We start from the raw sequence: 18,155 nt of genomic DNA, 5'->3' as shown, positions 1-18,155 counted from the left end.
CCTACCAAAATTTCCCTCAGTAAAGTTAATAAGTATTTGATACTTATTAAAACATAATAAGTATTTTGTAGGAAGATATTTTGAAACTATGCAAATATCCTGCTTCTCATCAACCTTTCACTCACTAGTTACAGCATCCATTGATGATTTTGCCTAAAGCAGTTATTACTATGAGGGTTGCCAAAGGTGATTTTCAAATTCCAACATTTATCTAGATTTATTAGTTGGTATTCTCCTATAACATAGAGCATTCCATTTAACCCCATTTATTTATTCATTTATTTACATCAGTATGTACTCATGCATTTCAATGTATTCAATGAGTTCAATCTATCATTTGTTTTGATGTTCAACATGTTACTGATTTGGCTGGGAGAGCTCCTTCAAGCCTGTGTACTTTTAACATGGTTTTTATCATTCTTTCAACACTTCATTGATTTCTGGCACAAGCAGCCATTTCTCCAAGGAGTGCTGATTCCTTTTAATGGAAAATGATATTTAGAAACCAAGATCTGAGCAAGCACTAGTATATTCACTGTTACTAGACTGTCATTGCTTCCAGGCCCTCTTAAGGGTCAGAGCTAGGAAATTTATGTAGGTATAGACCAGCCGTGGGCAAACTACGGCCCGCGGGTCGGATCCGGCCCGTTTGAAATGAATAAAACTAAAAAAAAAAAAAAAAAGACCGTACCCTTTTATGTAATGATGTTTACTTTGAATTTATATTAGTTCACACAAACACTCCATCCATGCTTTTGTTCCGGCCCTCCGGTCCAGTTTAAGAACCCATTGTGGCCCTTGAGTCAAAAAGTTTGCCCACCCCTGGTATATACACAATTACACACATATACATACACATATATAGCCTACTGCGGTTTCAGTGACTGAAAAAATTGCATTTGTAATTCTGGTCTTACAATCATCCAAAGAAAAAGGTTTTGTTTGTTTTTTTTCTTTTTAAATATACGTTTACTGATTTCAGAGAAGAAGGAAGAGGGAGGGAGGGAGGGAGGGAGGGAGGGAGGGAGGGAGGGAGGGAGAGAGAGAGAGAGAGAGAGAGAGAGAGAGAGAGAGAGAGAAACATCAACGATGAGAGAGAACCATTGATCGGCTGCCTCCTGCACACTCCCCACTGGGGATCGAGCCCACAACCTGAGCATGTGCCCCTGACCGGAACTGAACCTAGGACCCTTCAGTTCGCAGGCTGACACTCTATCCACTGAGCCAAACTGGCTAGGGCCAAAGAAAAAGGTTTTGATACATATAAAATAGTTTTCACACGACCTCACAAAGAAAAGTCTAATGAAGATAGAACAGGTGAGGGAAGAAGGCAAGTAAGAAGACCTCCTCTAGTGATCCACTAGTCTGAGAAAGTGTCATGCTGAAACTGTCGCACATGCATTTCATAATAACAGTTGTTCTGTCTTGTTGAAAAAGGGTATTATTTAATTAATTACTGCAATGTGAAAATGAAAAAAATTCTAAAATACTGCTAAATAAGATCCATCACTGATTTGTAGATTCTTAAAAAAAAAAAAATTCAAAGACACAAAAGGCCACAGATTGTATAATCCCATTTATACAAACCATATAGACTATGTAAATCCATAGAGACAAAAAGATTCATTGCCAGGAACTAGCACGAAGGAAAAATAGGGAATGTCTGCTATGAAATTTCTTTTTGAGATGATGAAAATCTTCTGACTTAGATAGTGGTGATGGTTGCAAACGTCATGAGTATACTAAAAACCACTGAACTGTATACTTTAAAAGGGTGAATTATATATGTGAATTATTTCTCAATAAAAAAGGGAGGGCCAGCCCTAGGTGGTTTGGTTCAGTGAATAGAGCATCGACCTGCAGACCAAAAGATCCTGGGTTCGATTTCAGTCAAGGGCATGTACCTGGGTTGCAGGCTCCTTCCCAGTCCCGGGCCCTGGTCAGGGCTTATGCAGGAGGCAACCAATCGATGTGTTTCTCTCACATCAATGTTTCTCTCTCTCTTTCCCTCTCTCTTCCACTCTCCCTAAAAATCAATGGAAAAATATCCTTGGGTGAGGATTAACAAAACAAAAAAAGAAGAAAAGAGAGGACCAATAAGGCAGGACTTCCTAGTAGCACACCAAATATAAACTTTTGAAGATTCTCATGTTGCCAAATTTTTGAAGGCTTTTCTGTACACCAAACACAATAACATGTGATAGACAATAGTGCCATGCAGGAAGAAAGGTGCTTCATCAGAAAAGGTCAACTTGTCAAGAATATAATTGGAATTTTTAATTTTTCACTTCATTAGTTGACAGTAATCTAACTTAGCATGGTAATCTTATAGCATTTGAACATGTAGGCATGCTTTGGGAGTTCCCTATTAGAATTCTGTAGTCTGTGGTTTCTGGAATATTGGATTCAGCAGATGTGCAGTGCATGTTTCTGGGACTCCTTGCCAACACTGATTCAGTTCCAGCCATAGTCTCTGCTTTGCTGGCATCTCCCAGATCCAGGCTTGTTGTAAACTAAGCCCTGAGTCTTTGACTTTTTCATCCAGTAGTTAATTAACTGTCTGTGGGGAGCATCCTTCTCATAATAGGAAGTGAATTTTCTTCTTACTGTAAACATGAACCTGACTTCAGCTAACCAAGGGCACAGTGAACTTTTTCTTCAATGCCTGCCATCATCAATCAAAAGGAGTAAAATGAAAATTTTGTTATTCAAAATTTATAAAAATGTAAGGATAGAAGAAATTTAAATAATTAAAATTTCAAATGAAGTTTTTTCTAAGTCTATAGCATTTATACTTCTGAAGTTATTAAAGCCTACACCTGCACTCAGCTATTAACTTTGGGAAACTATTAACTTACATAAGATCTCAAATTTAGCCATAGTCATTTAAGAAGAAATAGTGGTTAGGAAATTCAGAAGACCATAAACTACACAAAAACTTTCACGTCCTAAAGATAGAGATGATTTGCTTTTCCAAAACAAAAATTAAAACACAAACAAGAAATATGATTGTTTGGATAGAAAATCAAGTACAAACAAGCAAAGGCCTAATTAAAGATGAGTTAACTGATCTTTTTTAAATCTAAAAGTTCAATGACAGGCATCGTGTGATGCTAAAAGAACTGAGTTAATATTTATCATTCAAAAGAATTTATAAAAATAAACAAACAGAAAACTTAGAAAAGTGCTTAATTAAGAAAATTCCATTGGGACACAGAATGCTGAAGGTAGGACATTAGATTCAATGATTCTGAAAGTTACTTGCCCACTAACCTAACTTTTACCTCTAGAAAAGTAAAGGAAAAAAACCAAAATATATTACAAAAAATAGGATACTTAGCAACACACTTTTTAAAAATAGAAACAAAAGAGAAATTTTAGGAAGTCTTTCAGGTTTCATTTAGCACATATTTAATAGGTGGTTACAAACTAGTTATAATTAAATTCCTAAGTGTTACCAATGGATAAGAATTATCCAAAGGGAAATAATAAATACTTAAGAACTGGTTCTAGGCCCAGTGTTAGATAAGTATTTTCAGCCATGACACAGATAATTGACTGAAATTACCATCAAATAAGCCAAAAAGGAAATAACAGACCTGCTCAAAGTCCCTTTAGCAGCAATTAACACAATCAAGAAGATACCATTTTTTGTAAAAATATAGATAAAAAAAGACTACTTCTGTCTAAATGACAAAAGCAAAATGGGTTAGCATTTATCCTAAGACTGAATGGCCACAAACAGGCTGAGTATGGAATAAGTATTAAATCCTAAAATATTAGAATTAAAAACTGCAACCCTCAAAACTTATAGAAGATTGTCTTTAAGACCCCTTGTAAAAAGTTAGTATTGTATTTTTTAATGAGCAGAAACCAATGAACTTGTCATTTATGAAACATGGTCAAAAGCACAATTAAGTTCAATAAGAGTTTAAATGAATGTAGGGATGACCACTGGTCAGAACCAATAAAAAATAGGCTAGAAGATATAAACCCTGAAGATACAGAGTAAATATTTTAAATAAACTGAGGAAATTAAAGGAATATTCCAACCCCACAGTATGAATTTGTAGTAAGACATCCAGGAACCATCTAAGGAAAATAAGGTGCCAGTGAGTCAGCATTGTGCCTACGTTCAATTCATTTTTGAATTGCTCACAGTGTCTAATCCAGTGGTTCTCAACCTTCCTAATGCCGAGACCCTTTAATACAGTTCCTCATGTTGTGGTGTCCCCCAATTTCATTGTTACAAATTGAACACAATTAAAGCATAGTGATTAATCACAAAAACAATATGTAATTATATATGTGTTTTCCGATGGTCTTAGGCGACCCCTGGGAAAGGGTCGTTCGACCCCCAAAGGGGTTGCGACCCACAGGTGGAGAACCACTGGTCTAATCAGTGCCTTGCTCATTGTAAAATCTCAAAGATTTAATAAATTATTATATTACTACCTGACCTAAAAAGCAAGCAGGAAACTGGTATCTACACTAATAAAAGAGAAAAATGGTAATTGGCGTACGATGCTACCCTTTTCATTGGCTAATCAGGGCTATATGCAAATTAACTGCCAACTAAGATTGGTAGTTAACTGCCAACAAGATGGCAGTTAATTTGCATACGTAGGCACAATGCAGGGAGGCAAAAGGGAAAGCAGGAAGAAGCCCCCTGCCACTAATCGGAAACCCAGGGGGGGGCTAAGAGATGGGGGGCAGGGCAAAGGAGGCCCTGGGGCCGCCTTTGCCCTGCCCCCCAGCCATGATCGGAGAATCAGGTGCCTTTTCCGCCCTGGCCAGTGATAGCAGGAAGTAGGGGTGGAGCCAGCGATGGGAGCTGGGCACGGTCGAAGCTGGCAGTCCCAGGAGCTAGGGGTCCCTTGCCTGGGCCTAAAGCGGAGCCCACGATCGCGGGGCCGCTGCAGCTGCGGGTCCCTGCTGCCCGGGCAGGACGCCTAGGCCAGAGGCGTTAGGCCTGGGCAGGGGCGGAGCCTGCAACCGCGGGGAACTGGGGGTCCCCTGCCCAGGCCTGACACCTCTGCCAGAGGCCTCAGGCCTGGTCAAGGGGCCGATCCGGTGATTGGTGATCGGAGGGTGCTGAGGGTCAACTCCTCTGGCCGAGGCATCAGGCCTGGGCGGGGGGCGGAGCCGGGGATTGGGGGGATATGATGGTCCCCTTGCCCAGGCCTGAAGCCTGGGTCAGAGGCGTCAGGCTTGGGCAGGGGGTGGAGCAAGCGATCAGAGGGAGATGGGGGTCCCCTGCCCAGTCATGATTCCTGGGCCAGAGGCCTCAGGCCTGGGCGGGGGCCAGAGCCAGTGATTGGGGGGAGATGGGGGTCCCCTGTCCAAGCCTGACACCTCTGGCGGAGGCGTCAGGCCTGGGCAAGGGGCCAATCAGGCGATCGGAGGGTGATGGGGGTCTACGCCTCTGGCCAAGGCATCAGGCCTGGGTAAGGGGCAGAGCCAGCAATCGGAGGGGTCTGGGGGTCCCCTGCCCAGGCCTGATGCCTGGGCCAGAGGCATAAGGCCTGGGCTGGGGGCAGAACCAGTGATGGGGGGAAATGAGGGTCCCCTGCCCAGGCCTGAGGGTGATGGGGGTCAACGCCTGAGGGCTCCCAGTATGTGAGAGGGGGCAGGCTGGGCTGAGGGACACTCCCCCACCACACACACACACCCAGTGCACGAATTTCGTGCACCGGGCCCCTAGTATATATATAACCAGGAATCCCACATTAGTTAAGCATCTATATTTGAAAAGCACTAATTTCTATCACAAGTTATACAACTATAGCAAAAAGTTGTAAACCTGGTTGGGCATCCTACATAATAATGAGCTAATATGAAAATGGTTGACACGCCATCATGCTGGGGCCGCGGGACCTGAGGCCACGCCCCCCTGGTGCTGGGACGTGAGGCTGTGTCGCCTGCCCAGCAGGGCTTGATGGGAGTGGGGCCAGTTGAGTCTTGGTGTCACCCAATGTGGGTGGGACTGGCTGGACACTTCTATTATAGAGAAAGGACAAATAGCAATATTAAAATATTTCCTCTAATTAATTCCCTTTTGATGTGCATGAATTTCATGCACCGGGCCACTAGTAATGAATAAAAAAACTACAAACACAATTTAAAAGTTAAGAAAGAAGGTTGATAAACTAAAAACACCTCTCTCTCTCTCACTATCCACAAGTGCAAATATAACCATCACCCACCGTCCTGTCTATTTCTGATTGTCTACTTCTCTCCATCTCCAGCGCCACCACTATCTGCCACCAACACAACTAATTACCACCTCCCCAACTAATCTATATCCAATACCTTCTCGGTGCTGCAGGCAGATCCTTTAAGATGAATCCTGCCCCTCTCCAGCATCAAATCCATTTAAAATTCCCATCTGTTGTCCTTTCTACTTGGCCTGCAAACCCCTGCATGTACTTTTCCAAGTTCTTCAACTTCACTGATCCCACACCTTTCTAAGCTTAGCCTCTCCAGCTTCTTTTGGGTCCCAAACACACAAGGCTCTTTCCCTCAAAATAAGCTACCTGACTACAATAGAGGAGGTAACCCAAGTGAACAATTCAAAAAGACCCTTCAGACTCTCTCATATGCCTTAAACCTCAAGTGTCTAATCTGTATGTAATTATAACCACTTAAGATAAACCCAAGAAAAGGAGTGGGGATGTGGTTGCATGATTGTCTCTCCACCCCTCTGTTAGTAGGGCCATTTTTCATCATTTATCTCAATACTGAGCAACTAAAATCATATAGAAATAACTGGGTGTGAAAGCTAAGATCAAAATTATCTACAATTCTTATTTCCAAACTTTGCTTTTAGCAAACATGATTAATCTCATTGACTTGATACAAACATTACAAATGTGAACTTACAAAAACATCCATATAAATATCACTTTTGTTCTATATATTGCAATAAAATGTTTTTAAGTATTTTTTATTGTTGACAGTATTACAGGTATCCCCCATTTCCCCCTCCAACCAACGCCTCCCCCACTTCAGGCTTTCACCACATTATTGTCTGTGTCCAGGGGCTATGCATATATGAATACAAGTTCTTTGGTTAATCTCTTCCCATTCTACCCATTCCCCTTCCCTCTAAGACAGGGTGGGCAAACTTTTTGACTCGAGGGCCACAATGAGTTCTTAAACTGGACCGGAGGGCCGGAACAAAAGCATGGATGGAGTGTTTGTGTGAACTAATATAAATTCAAAGTAAACATCATTACATAAAAGGGTACGGTCTTTTTTTTTTTAGTTTTATTCATTTCAAATGGGCCGGATCCGGCCCGCGGGCCGTAGTTTGCCCACGGCTGCTCTAAGATCTGTCAGTCTGTTCCCATGCATCTATGGCTCTGGACCTATTTTATTCATCAGTTTATTCAACCAGTTCACTAGGTTCCACATGTAAATGAGATCATGGGATATTTGTCTTTCTCTGACTGGCTTATTTCACTTAGCATAATACTCTCCGGGTCCATCCATGCTATAGAAAAGGGTAAGAGAGCCTTCTTTTTTATAGCTACACTAGAGGCCCAGTGCACAAAATTCATGCACAGGAGGGGTGTCCCTCAGCCAGGCCTGCACGCTTTCCAATCTGGGACCCCTTGGGGAATGTCCAACTGCCAGTTTAGGCCCAATCCCTATGGGCCTAAACCAGCAGTCAGACATCCCTCTCGCAATCTGGGACTGCTGGCTCCTAACCGCTCGCCTGTCTGCCTGCCTGACTGCCCCTAACCACTTCTGCCTATCAGCCTGATCGCCCCCTAACCACTCCCCTGCTGGCCTGATCACCCCCAACTGTCATCCCCTGTTGGCCAGTTTGTCCCCAACTGTCCTCCCCTGCCAGTCTGATCGCCCCCAACTGCCCTCCCCTGCCCGCCATCTTGTGGCAGCCATATTGGATGACGTGAGGGCAGCCATCTTGTGGTGGCCCTCTTGTGATGACATCGTGCGAGGGCATGACGCCACCTAGGCTTTTATTATATAGGATAGTATTCCATGGTGTAAATGTAGCATAACTTTTTATCCACTCATCTACTGATGTTAACTTAGGGGAAAAAAAGTTATTTGCTATTTAACAAAAAAAAAAGCTTGAAAATATAACTACATAATATATCACCAAACAGAAATAGTAGAGGGCAAAAATATGGAATGTTTTTAAGGACCTGATACACAGAAGGAATTCAAAATATGCTTATGTCCTTCCCTACCAAACAGTGTGATTCTTCCCTCTTCCTCTCAGCCTTCATCTCACCAACACTGCACTTAATCGTCCTACTCTAGGCTATGGGAAGCTCTTGTTTTTCAGGCAGGTATATTGCAAAAAGTAGCCATGAGAGTAAAGAAAGGGCTAAAGGACAAATAAAGCCAACAGATGAAGAATGTGGGATAGAAATTATCTGCCCAGGGATTGACCAAGGAAATGCATATAGGTAGATGATCATTATCAAGTTTACATAGGAGAGAGTAAAGTGTGTAGATTATATATGGGGAAAATAGAATACCAAGTACATTAAAAATGGGAATTGAAGGTTTCTCGTATTTCATATTTTAACAAATACTTTACCTTAGTGTTATTCATATAGCACATTTTACTTGCAATATACTGATCATGAAGCTTAACTTAGGTTTCATTTTCTGAGGAAGTATAATCTAGGAGTTAGGAGGACAAGCTCTAAAGTCAGGCATCCTGGGTTCAAATCTTGGCTCTGATACTTATTAGTTATAAAATCTTGAATAAATTATTTAACACCACCATGCCTCACTTTCCTCAGGGCAAAATGGAATTAATAATAGCAACATAGTTTCCATTTCTGGTGCTCTTCATTCCTCCAGATGATCAACTTTCAATCTGGTATCCTTTCCCTTTAGCCTGAAGAACTACCTTTAGCATTTTTTTGCTGGCAACAAAGTCTCATTTTTGTTTGTACAATGTTATTCTCTCTTTCCAAGTGTTGACTTCCCTTCAAATTCTTCCTTCTTATGGTCACTCTCCAGTGCCTCCAGAGAGTTGTGGGTTTTTTGTGTTTTGTCCAGAATTTATAATGGTTTTTTGCAGGAGGATTAGTTCAATATGAGCTACTCCACTATTACTAGAAGCAGCTAACATTTTAAGATGCCAGAAATGTTTTAAATATTCAAAGGATATTCTTGGATATGTAACCATAGGTAAAAGATGGATTATAATAATTCAAATTATATATTCATAGTTGTCACTCTTATTCCATAAGTTGATTCATGTAGTCTATCAGATTATAATTTAGCAAGCTAAATTGTATCAGCATTAGTTCTATTTTTCCTCACATACAATACACTTCACTTTGTCTTATGTAAATGTGATAATGATCATATACCTAGAAAAATAACCATGTACTTGGCTGTTTCTTCTACTAGAGTTTTGTTTTTTTTCTTTTCATTTGTTTAATAAAGAGAAACTAACTCCAGTTAACTTTAACCGAAAAGAAACTTATTGCATGAAAACCAGGTAGATCACAGAATCAATGGAAACTTAGAGAATCAGGCTCCAGAAAAAAACAAAGTAGTCAAGGTATGATGAAAATTCTAAATCATATACTCAGATCCCATAGCCTTGGAACCCACTGAATACTCATCCCCATTCTCCACCCTCATACAGGCATACTCTCCACAGCTGTGTCATCTAAGCAATTTAACATCATTTCCTTAAGAGTCAGTGTCCTGAGAAAGATTGTCTGATTCATTCACAGTCTAACTACCAGAAGTAGACAGGTAGATCCTACCTCACCATATTTAATATTCCCCCCAAATAAGAAGGATATGCAACTGTTAGCTCTACTATATTGTTATTATAAAATGGAGAGCATAAATGATTGGCAAGGGAGCAAACATCTGAAAAAAATCGTACAATATAAAGATTTCACAAAAATAACATTATTGATTCTCTTATAGTTCAGTGCTTCTAATTATTTTGCAGTTAGTTATACCTTACTTAAAATCTGATGTACAAAGCTCTCACAAAACAAATAAGCCAAGGAGGAATTAATTGCATTAGAAGAGGACTCATGCTTTTGAAAAGTATTCATTGTTGGATTCCTTCAAATAGTTGGCTCCTCCACTGCAAATAAAATAAGATTAAATTGATAAAAATCCCTATTTTTTCTACTTTCTGAAGCAGAAAACAGGCTTTAACCATCCAACTTTTGCATGTATACCTAGAATATCATATTATTGATTTATAGGTTTATGCATTTTGGGGTGCACACCCTCAGAGAATTTACATGATTAAACTGAAATAATTCTGTGGACATAAAACAGTTTCTTTCTTGCAATTACTAAAATCAAGCTAATATAAGTACCAGAGGAAAAAATCAGTACTGATAGTACGGAAAATTGTGAAAGAGTGAAATTTAATGGGTGCCTAGGCTAGCCCAGCCATTTGTCTGTCATTGTCAAGGCTTTTTAAATAAGTCTGTAAAGAGAGAGGTTAACTTGTAGAAAATTGATAATAATACAAATGATTCCTATCTACAGAAATGCAAATTGGTCCTGATTATTGTCCAGTGCATAGTAATCAATTTTGCCTATTCTACATTGACTTGTAAATTCATTTCAGCATTCCTTATTAGACTATAAATATGTGGTACTTCAAACTGGCAACAATATCATAATATCATAATTAATGAGTTAAATAAAATATTTGACTCATGTTCATTTTATATTTGTATAAAAGTCATGATCATATTCTCTTTAAAATGAAAAGACGAATATATACCACTGCTACCAATAATTCTATAATACAATATTTAAAAATATGACAAAGGAGAGATGCTTAGAACTGCTCTAACCAAAGAGACTTAGTATTACTGATACAGTAATTATTTCTTTATATTACATGACAGAAATAACCTAGAAATGCAGTGTTCTCTACTAGACACTATGTCTGTCTCTCTACACATGCACACTATATATATGTATATATACGCACACATATATACTACATAGTACACAGTATACATATACTGTAGGCTATATGTCTTATACAATACTTAGTATATATAAACTTACATTACTATTCACATACATAGCACACAGCATACAGAATGTGCATATGTGTATATGCACATATATATGCTATAGACGGTATAAAATTGAGAACTATCCTAATATTAAATGGATAATTATTTCCACCAATTAGACTAAGAATCTAGAAAATAACTATGAATCCTGACTTCTGTATTTTAACTCTCACCTAGCTGTGAGAGTTACAATGAACAGCACAATTAATTTGGCATTAAGAGTTTATTTTCTTTTCATAGGCATGCAGTTAAGCAATTTTTATCTTTTTTATTTGACATAGATTGAATACGTACCACAAGTTAATAGCTTTCTCATAATCAACTTATAATAATAAAATCACAGGGGCAGGCCAGAGGGGGTCAATGGGGGGGGGGGAGGGACATATGTAATACTTACAACAATAAAGATTTTAAAATAATAATAATATCAGATTTTCATAATCAGAAAAGACCATGATCTTTTAAAGCTTTTACTCTAAAGCATTTCAAAGTAGTTTCAAATAATAGTAACTAAAATGCTTTTCAAAAATTCCTTTGTAATCAGTTCTATTCAGTATGGTAACTTAATTCATTTTAGTGCATATTTCAAACTTTCATATTTAATCCTACCTAGAGAACAATTTCCAAAGTGATATTTCCTGAAGTCAAAAGCCAGACTTCATGTCTCTTGAATAATCTTACCTTGTGGTAGTTTTAACTTCAGTGAGTCTATGTGCCCTTCTAAAGTGGTTCTGGCTGGCCTGGGCTTGTTGTAAATAGTTGGTTCTGTTAGACAGCTTTTAAAATGCCAACACAGTTAAGAATTCACACGATGTACAAGGAAAGTATTGTACTTTAAAATAAAGATGTGTTTCTTCTTGTGAAATAAAGTTAATCATTTGGGTGTCTGCTTAAAGGAAATGGGATAGTTTTATGTTCTCTAAAAAATAATTGAGAGGATGTCTCATCTACCTTTTCCCTCCCTTTATCTCATTTCCAGCATGACCTAGAGATCAAATGTTTTATCTATGACAGAAAAAGAAACATATCATTAAAGGATGCAAACCTGCACAATCTAATGGTCACTGAAACCTGTGAGAGTCCAAACAACTGCCCTGTATTTTTAATATCTGAAAATAATCAAATAATTTTATGTTAAATGCAAATTTTCCAAGATCCCTAGTATATCCCCTCTAAAATTTTAAACAAATATACTTGATATGAAAAGCGGCATTTTATCCAAATATCAAATATTATACTGAGTATTTGAACAGCAAACACAAACAGTCCTAATCCCAATCACAGACTATGTTGTGAAATGTTAATGTATTTAAATTTTTTAATTATACATGGAATTAACTGAAATACTGTACTTTAAGCAATTATTAATATTTCAGTCATATTAAATAACAAGAATACATGAAAAATTGATACTCAATGCAGGAAATTTTCAAAGGCAAATTGTACATTGTGGGAAGTCTAGTTCTGGCTTCTGGAAATGCGAACTGCTAGTCTACACAGATATTCACAAAGTGCTGAATAGCTCTTTCAAGAATAATATTAAATGATGATGCTGTGATAACAGAAAACTATAAGAAAATATTCTGAGTTACGTTTATACCACTTAATCAGGCCAAATTCATACAACAGACTTAACAGTCATGGTTTCACAATATTTTTAGTGAATAATGCAAGATATTAAATTATTGAAATCCTTGACCTAGTTTTATACCAATTTTCAGCATTACTATTTAAAATAAATCAAAATAAATGTCACATATTAATATTCTGAAAATAACTCAAAGTAAATCAATTAGCTTACATTGTCTAAGACAAAGTAAGGCTCTGCTCTGGCAGGTAGTTGAAGAAGAATCATGGTTTTCAGAACACATATTAATCCTTTTCATTGGAAGATCCTGTGGCCAGCGCCCCTTGTCAGTATGGCTGGGGGAGAGGGTGGGTTCCCTAAGTGGTGACCCTAGAGCAGTGGTTCTCAACCTTCCTAATGCCACGACCCTTTAATACAGTTCCTCATGTTGTGGTGACCCCCAACCATAAAATTATTTTCGTTGCTACTTCATAACTATAATTTTGCTCCTGTTATGAATCGTAATGTAAATATCTGATATGCAGGATGTATTTTCATTGTAACAAAATGAACATAATTAAAGCATAGTGATTAATCACAAAAACAATATGTAATTACATATGTGTTTTCGGATGGTCTTAGGCAACTCCTGTGAAAGGGTCGTTCGACCCCCAAAGGGGTCGCGACCCACAGGTTGAGAACCGCTGCCCTAGAGGGTCTAGCTGGCAATGTGTATCTGCATCCTGGTTTCTGGCACAAGAACATTTAAAACTCTTGGCGTTTCCTGAGTGATGAGTGCCTTCGGTATGAGATGAGTCTTGGCTGAAGTGCTCCTAGGTACCTGCAGGATGGGTGCTAGTCTCCAGAAAGACCAAGGCCTGATTAGAGAGTTGGAACTTTCAGCTGCACCTCAGGGTCTCTGAAGAGGAGAGAGCAGCTGGGGAGTGAGTTCATCAATAATGGCCAATGGTTTAATGAAGTATGCCGATATAATGAGATAATTTCTCAACTACAGGGTTTGGAGAACTGAAGGGTTTCTGAACGCATCAAGGTGTTGGGAGGGTGACACGCCCAGAGAAAGCATGGAAGTTTCCGTACCCCTCCCCCATGCCTTGCTCTATACATCTCTTCCACTTGGCTGTTCCTGAAGTATACGTTTTATGATAAAACAGCAATAGTAAATAAACTGTTTTCTCAGTTCTATGAGCCATTCTAGCAAATTACTGAACCTGAGGTGGGATCATAGAAACTTCCAATTTATAGCCAGTTGGTCAAGAAGTAAGGGAGGGGAGACCTGGACTTGTGATGGCTCTGAAGTGAGGGCAGTCTTGTGGGACTGAACCCTTAACCTGGAGGTCTTGCTAACTCCCATATGGTCAGAATTGAAATGAATTGTAGAACATCCAGTTGGTGTCTGAGGAAAACCGGATCATTGTTTGGTATAGAAAACCCATATATTTGCTGTCAGAAGTGATTATTCTAACAATTCTGCAGTAAATTTAAAATAGGTGAGCTTGCAAGAAAGAGGAGGAAATTCTATTTATCAAAAAGAAAGTAGGAACTAAAAAACACACTGGTAGGCATATGAAGCTGTTAGGAGAGAGGAGGTATCTAAATTTGTAATGTATTTGTTTTGATAGATTGTCTACACTAAGAATTGTAATGATACAAAGTTCATTACACTTATAGCTGTGACAGATTAAAAAAACAAAAATTTGATTTCAATTTATATTCATATTTTTGTGATAAAAATGATGATAGTATGATCATAAAAGAGTTTTTTAGTATGAAAATCTATTAAAGTAAAATAAAATTATGCAGGGAAATGTATTGGAAGTTTGAGATTAAGGATGAATAGAAACCTCTACTTCTAAATGTCAAAGAAAAAATATTTACCTATTTTTTCAATGGATGGTCATAGTAAGATATTTAGATTACATTGGATATTTTTTGAAGGACAGTTTTGTTTAAAAATTCAATAATTTATAGTAAGTTGAAAATTAGAACCTTTACAACTGTATAAACATGATGCATTTTAAATGTTAATTTAAAAATGTGAGAGGGGATATGTGGTTTTAAGAAATGAATAAGAAGGTCTTAGTTTCCTAAGCATGGCTGGAAGAGCTTGTACCTTTGAAAATGACATGCCTAAACTGTAAAATGAGCATAATATTCATTCTACTTCAAGAGTAAATTACATATATGTTCAATATGTATTCACCATATACTATAAACTCATACACACACACACACACATATATATATGCTTTTTGTAAAATGTAATACAATATAATTAAATTTATGAGGGCCTAGAAAAATAACACCTCCCTTAAAGTCCTTTTTATATGAACTAGCAGACCAAGGAAGACGTCACATGACAAACCCCAGCTGTCAGTCATAAAAACCTGATTCATTTCCAGAGTCTATATTTTAAATTGGACACATAAATAATGAAATTCCCTATGTGCCACAATTCTTTAAAATTAAGCAGCAAATATAGGAGGGTATTACAAAAACAGATTTGGGAACTAAGGCACTGAAATGTTCAATAAAAAAGAAGCAGGGAATTTAGATTCAGAAGCAATCTTTGAAGGGCAATCCTTACCCACTCAATCCCATGTTTGGGGGACAGTTTGCAACTTCTTACATTTATAATAAGCATTTTGCAACATAAATTCTAAGGCCTGCAGCAAGATTATGAAATTTATGCCCATTTGGGGGGCCTCTATCTACAGTTCTCAGTAAGTCCATTTAGATGGAGCCAATTACTGAATATTCTCCAGGCAAACCAAGCATACTAGGTAATACATCACACTGGAACAAAAGATAATTTCGCTAAGTATATATTTTATATTCTAAACTGTGCTTAAGGTTGAGCCTGATAATTTAACTAAATGATTTGATAAATAATTTAATAATACGGTATTTACCAAAAAATTGATAATATATAAAATTTTATTAAAGTGTCCAATTATATCTATAAAGTTATTAATATGCTCAGTATTTTGCAACTTCTTCCAATCATTTTCCAATATTTAGTTTAATTTATATTTGTAAAGTTTCTGCTAAGCTAGGAAAGTTTGAAACTGATTAGGTTCATTAAGCTGATATTATTTTTCCAACTTCCACAGTGGAAATTTTAAAGGCATTTTGCTTATACCCACTGTGAAGATATCATGTTGTGTTCTATGAAGTATGTACAAATGTGTAAGGCAGTCTCTGAACTCAAGGAAATTATCAATCTTATCATTGATACAGAAACACTGAAAGTACTATACAGTGAACAGCACCTAGATTCTACAATTAACATTTTACTATACAGTATTTCCTCTTATTACTATATTTGCTTTATCTATATTTTATTTTTTATGTATATAACTATTCACCTGTCTATACATCCATCAATTCATCTTATATGTTTAATAAATTTCAAAGAAAGTTGCAGGCATAAGTATGTGTCACCCCTAAATACTTTACCATATCTACCATTAACTAGAGTTTAAATTAAATTTTAATGGTTCTTAAATAAAATTTACAAACATGAAATGCACAAATCTTAAGTGTACCATTTGCAGATTTGTACAAATGCGTATGCCTCTGTAACCCAAACTCCTACCAAGGCATAGAACATTATTGTCACCAAAAAATTTCCTTTATACCCATTCCCAGTCAATCCTCATCCCAACTACTGTGATTTTTTTAAATCAAAAATTAGTTTTGTAGATAACTTTTAAATCCAAAATTTAAAACTAAGAGTGATCATTAGGCTGAGGAATGAAATGATATATAGATATATGATAAAGTAAATATGGCAAAATGCCTAACAGTTGTAGAAATTAGGTGTTGGGCATACGAGTGTGCCAATTATCAATTGATTATCTCTCAGCTCTAAATCTACCTTCCTTTGCCCTGCTTTGTGACTCTGGAATGAGACTCTAAACATTTCTCCTCCACCACCTTAAGAGAGGGCAATGGAATGACCCTGTAAGGAGGTAGCAACAGAGACACTTCCCTTCCAGATTCCGGCCCTCCATTATTATTATTCAACATGAAAGCCAAGGGCTTTGGGAAGAGACAGGTTCCAGCTGTGGCCTCAGGTCCCAGTCTCCCCTGACAGTGGTCACTTCTACAGACCATGTAGCCATGGCAGATATGCCCTTTCCGAAGACGTCTGTTTCCATATTTTAGGAAGACGAGCTCTCTCCCATGGGATTTTGCTTCCACATCCTAAAAGGAGAAACTACACTTTGCATCTGCTACTGCTTGGACCCTTAGACTGAGAGCTCTTTTACTCCATTGAATAGTTAACCATTCCTTCTCTTGTTCTGCTTAACAATTCACCATATTCAATTTTCAAATAACCTGTATATTTCTTTTTCTTAACTGAACTCAGACTACAAAAAGGGTATTCATTGTACCGTGGATGTTACACACATTAAAATATAGACACCCAACTGAATTTCTCTCCTAACCCCCATTATTGATAGAGTCTACACCTGTCACGCTATTTCAAGCCTCTACATATAGCACATGCTTTTCCAGGGACAAAAGTATTCTAAAATAGTGGACAAATGATGCTCAGTGTTACCCAGGGAATGACTCTTCTTTCCCAAACCTCCTGAAGACTTGGGCTTGCTCAAGAGCCAAGATAATGTAATGTTTGTAAACATTCTTTCAAACTGACACACAAAGACTGCTAATGTGTGTTCTTCCACGATAAAAAGTTAGTGGTTGCGACAAGAATTGGGTTTCTTTCTTGCCTCTGACAGGACTCTTCCTGTGTAGTCAGTCAGTATCAGAAACAGCTATGCACTCTATCGGGAACACATGCCAAAAGAAATGCCCCAACAAAAACATGTTGCAGCTGCTCCTGCTCTGGTTGATGCCTTGTTTCCACTAAATCCTTGCAGCTGTGCAACAGAACTTTCTGTGATGAGGGAAATATTCCACATTCTGTCACACGGGTTACTTACTGAGCACTTGAAATGTAGTTAGTGTGACTCATGAAATGGATTTTTAATTTTAGTTCATTTTTGTTAATTAAAATTTTAAAAACCACTTCTACAGTCTTGCGCAACACAGTTCTAGAACCTTTTTTTAAAAAAAAAAAAATCAGGAACTTAAAGAATATGTTTGCATGTTGGGAGTTTTCTGACATAGAAGTGGCGTTTGAAACCACGACCATGCAACTCATGCAAAGAATACAGGCACTGCAGTGTTAAGAGGTCAGAAGTAAAAAGAACTTGCAAGGAACACTGGGAGGGAGCAAACAAGCAGTAACGTAAGAGGAAAACCAGAAAAGTATGGCTGAAAGCAATTCAAGGGGGAGAGAGTCATTCGGCCATAAATGCTATTGATAGATCAAGTTGAAAAGTAAGGTATTATTTTTCTTTCCCACAACAGCAAACCCTCCAAAACTGAAGAACAAAAAAACTGAAAGACACCACTTAGAGTTCATTTACCAACGATAAAGGAAAAGCAGAAGTTATACTGTTATCTGGTATAGATATTTCATTCATATT

The 18,155-nt window shown here is 37.8% G+C and overlaps 1 protein-coding gene across 3 annotated transcripts in view; it reads right to left on the bottom strand.

The window, feature by feature from the left end:
• WDPCP (WD repeat containing planar cell polarity effector) overlaps positions 1–18,155 on the bottom strand; it is a 272,798-nt gene that overhangs the window by 253,421 nt on the left and 1,222 nt on the right. The window lies entirely within an intron of this gene.

Source organism: Myotis daubentonii, chromosome 12 (genome assembly GCF_963259705.1).
Source record: "Myotis daubentonii chromosome 12, mMyoDau2.1, whole genome shotgun sequence".
In the NCBI taxonomy this organism is placed as follows: domain Eukaryota; kingdom Metazoa; phylum Chordata; class Mammalia; order Chiroptera; family Vespertilionidae; genus Myotis; species Myotis daubentonii.
The sequence above is the reverse complement of the archived record's forward strand: the minus strand, read 5'-3'. Positions and strand labels throughout refer to the sequence as shown.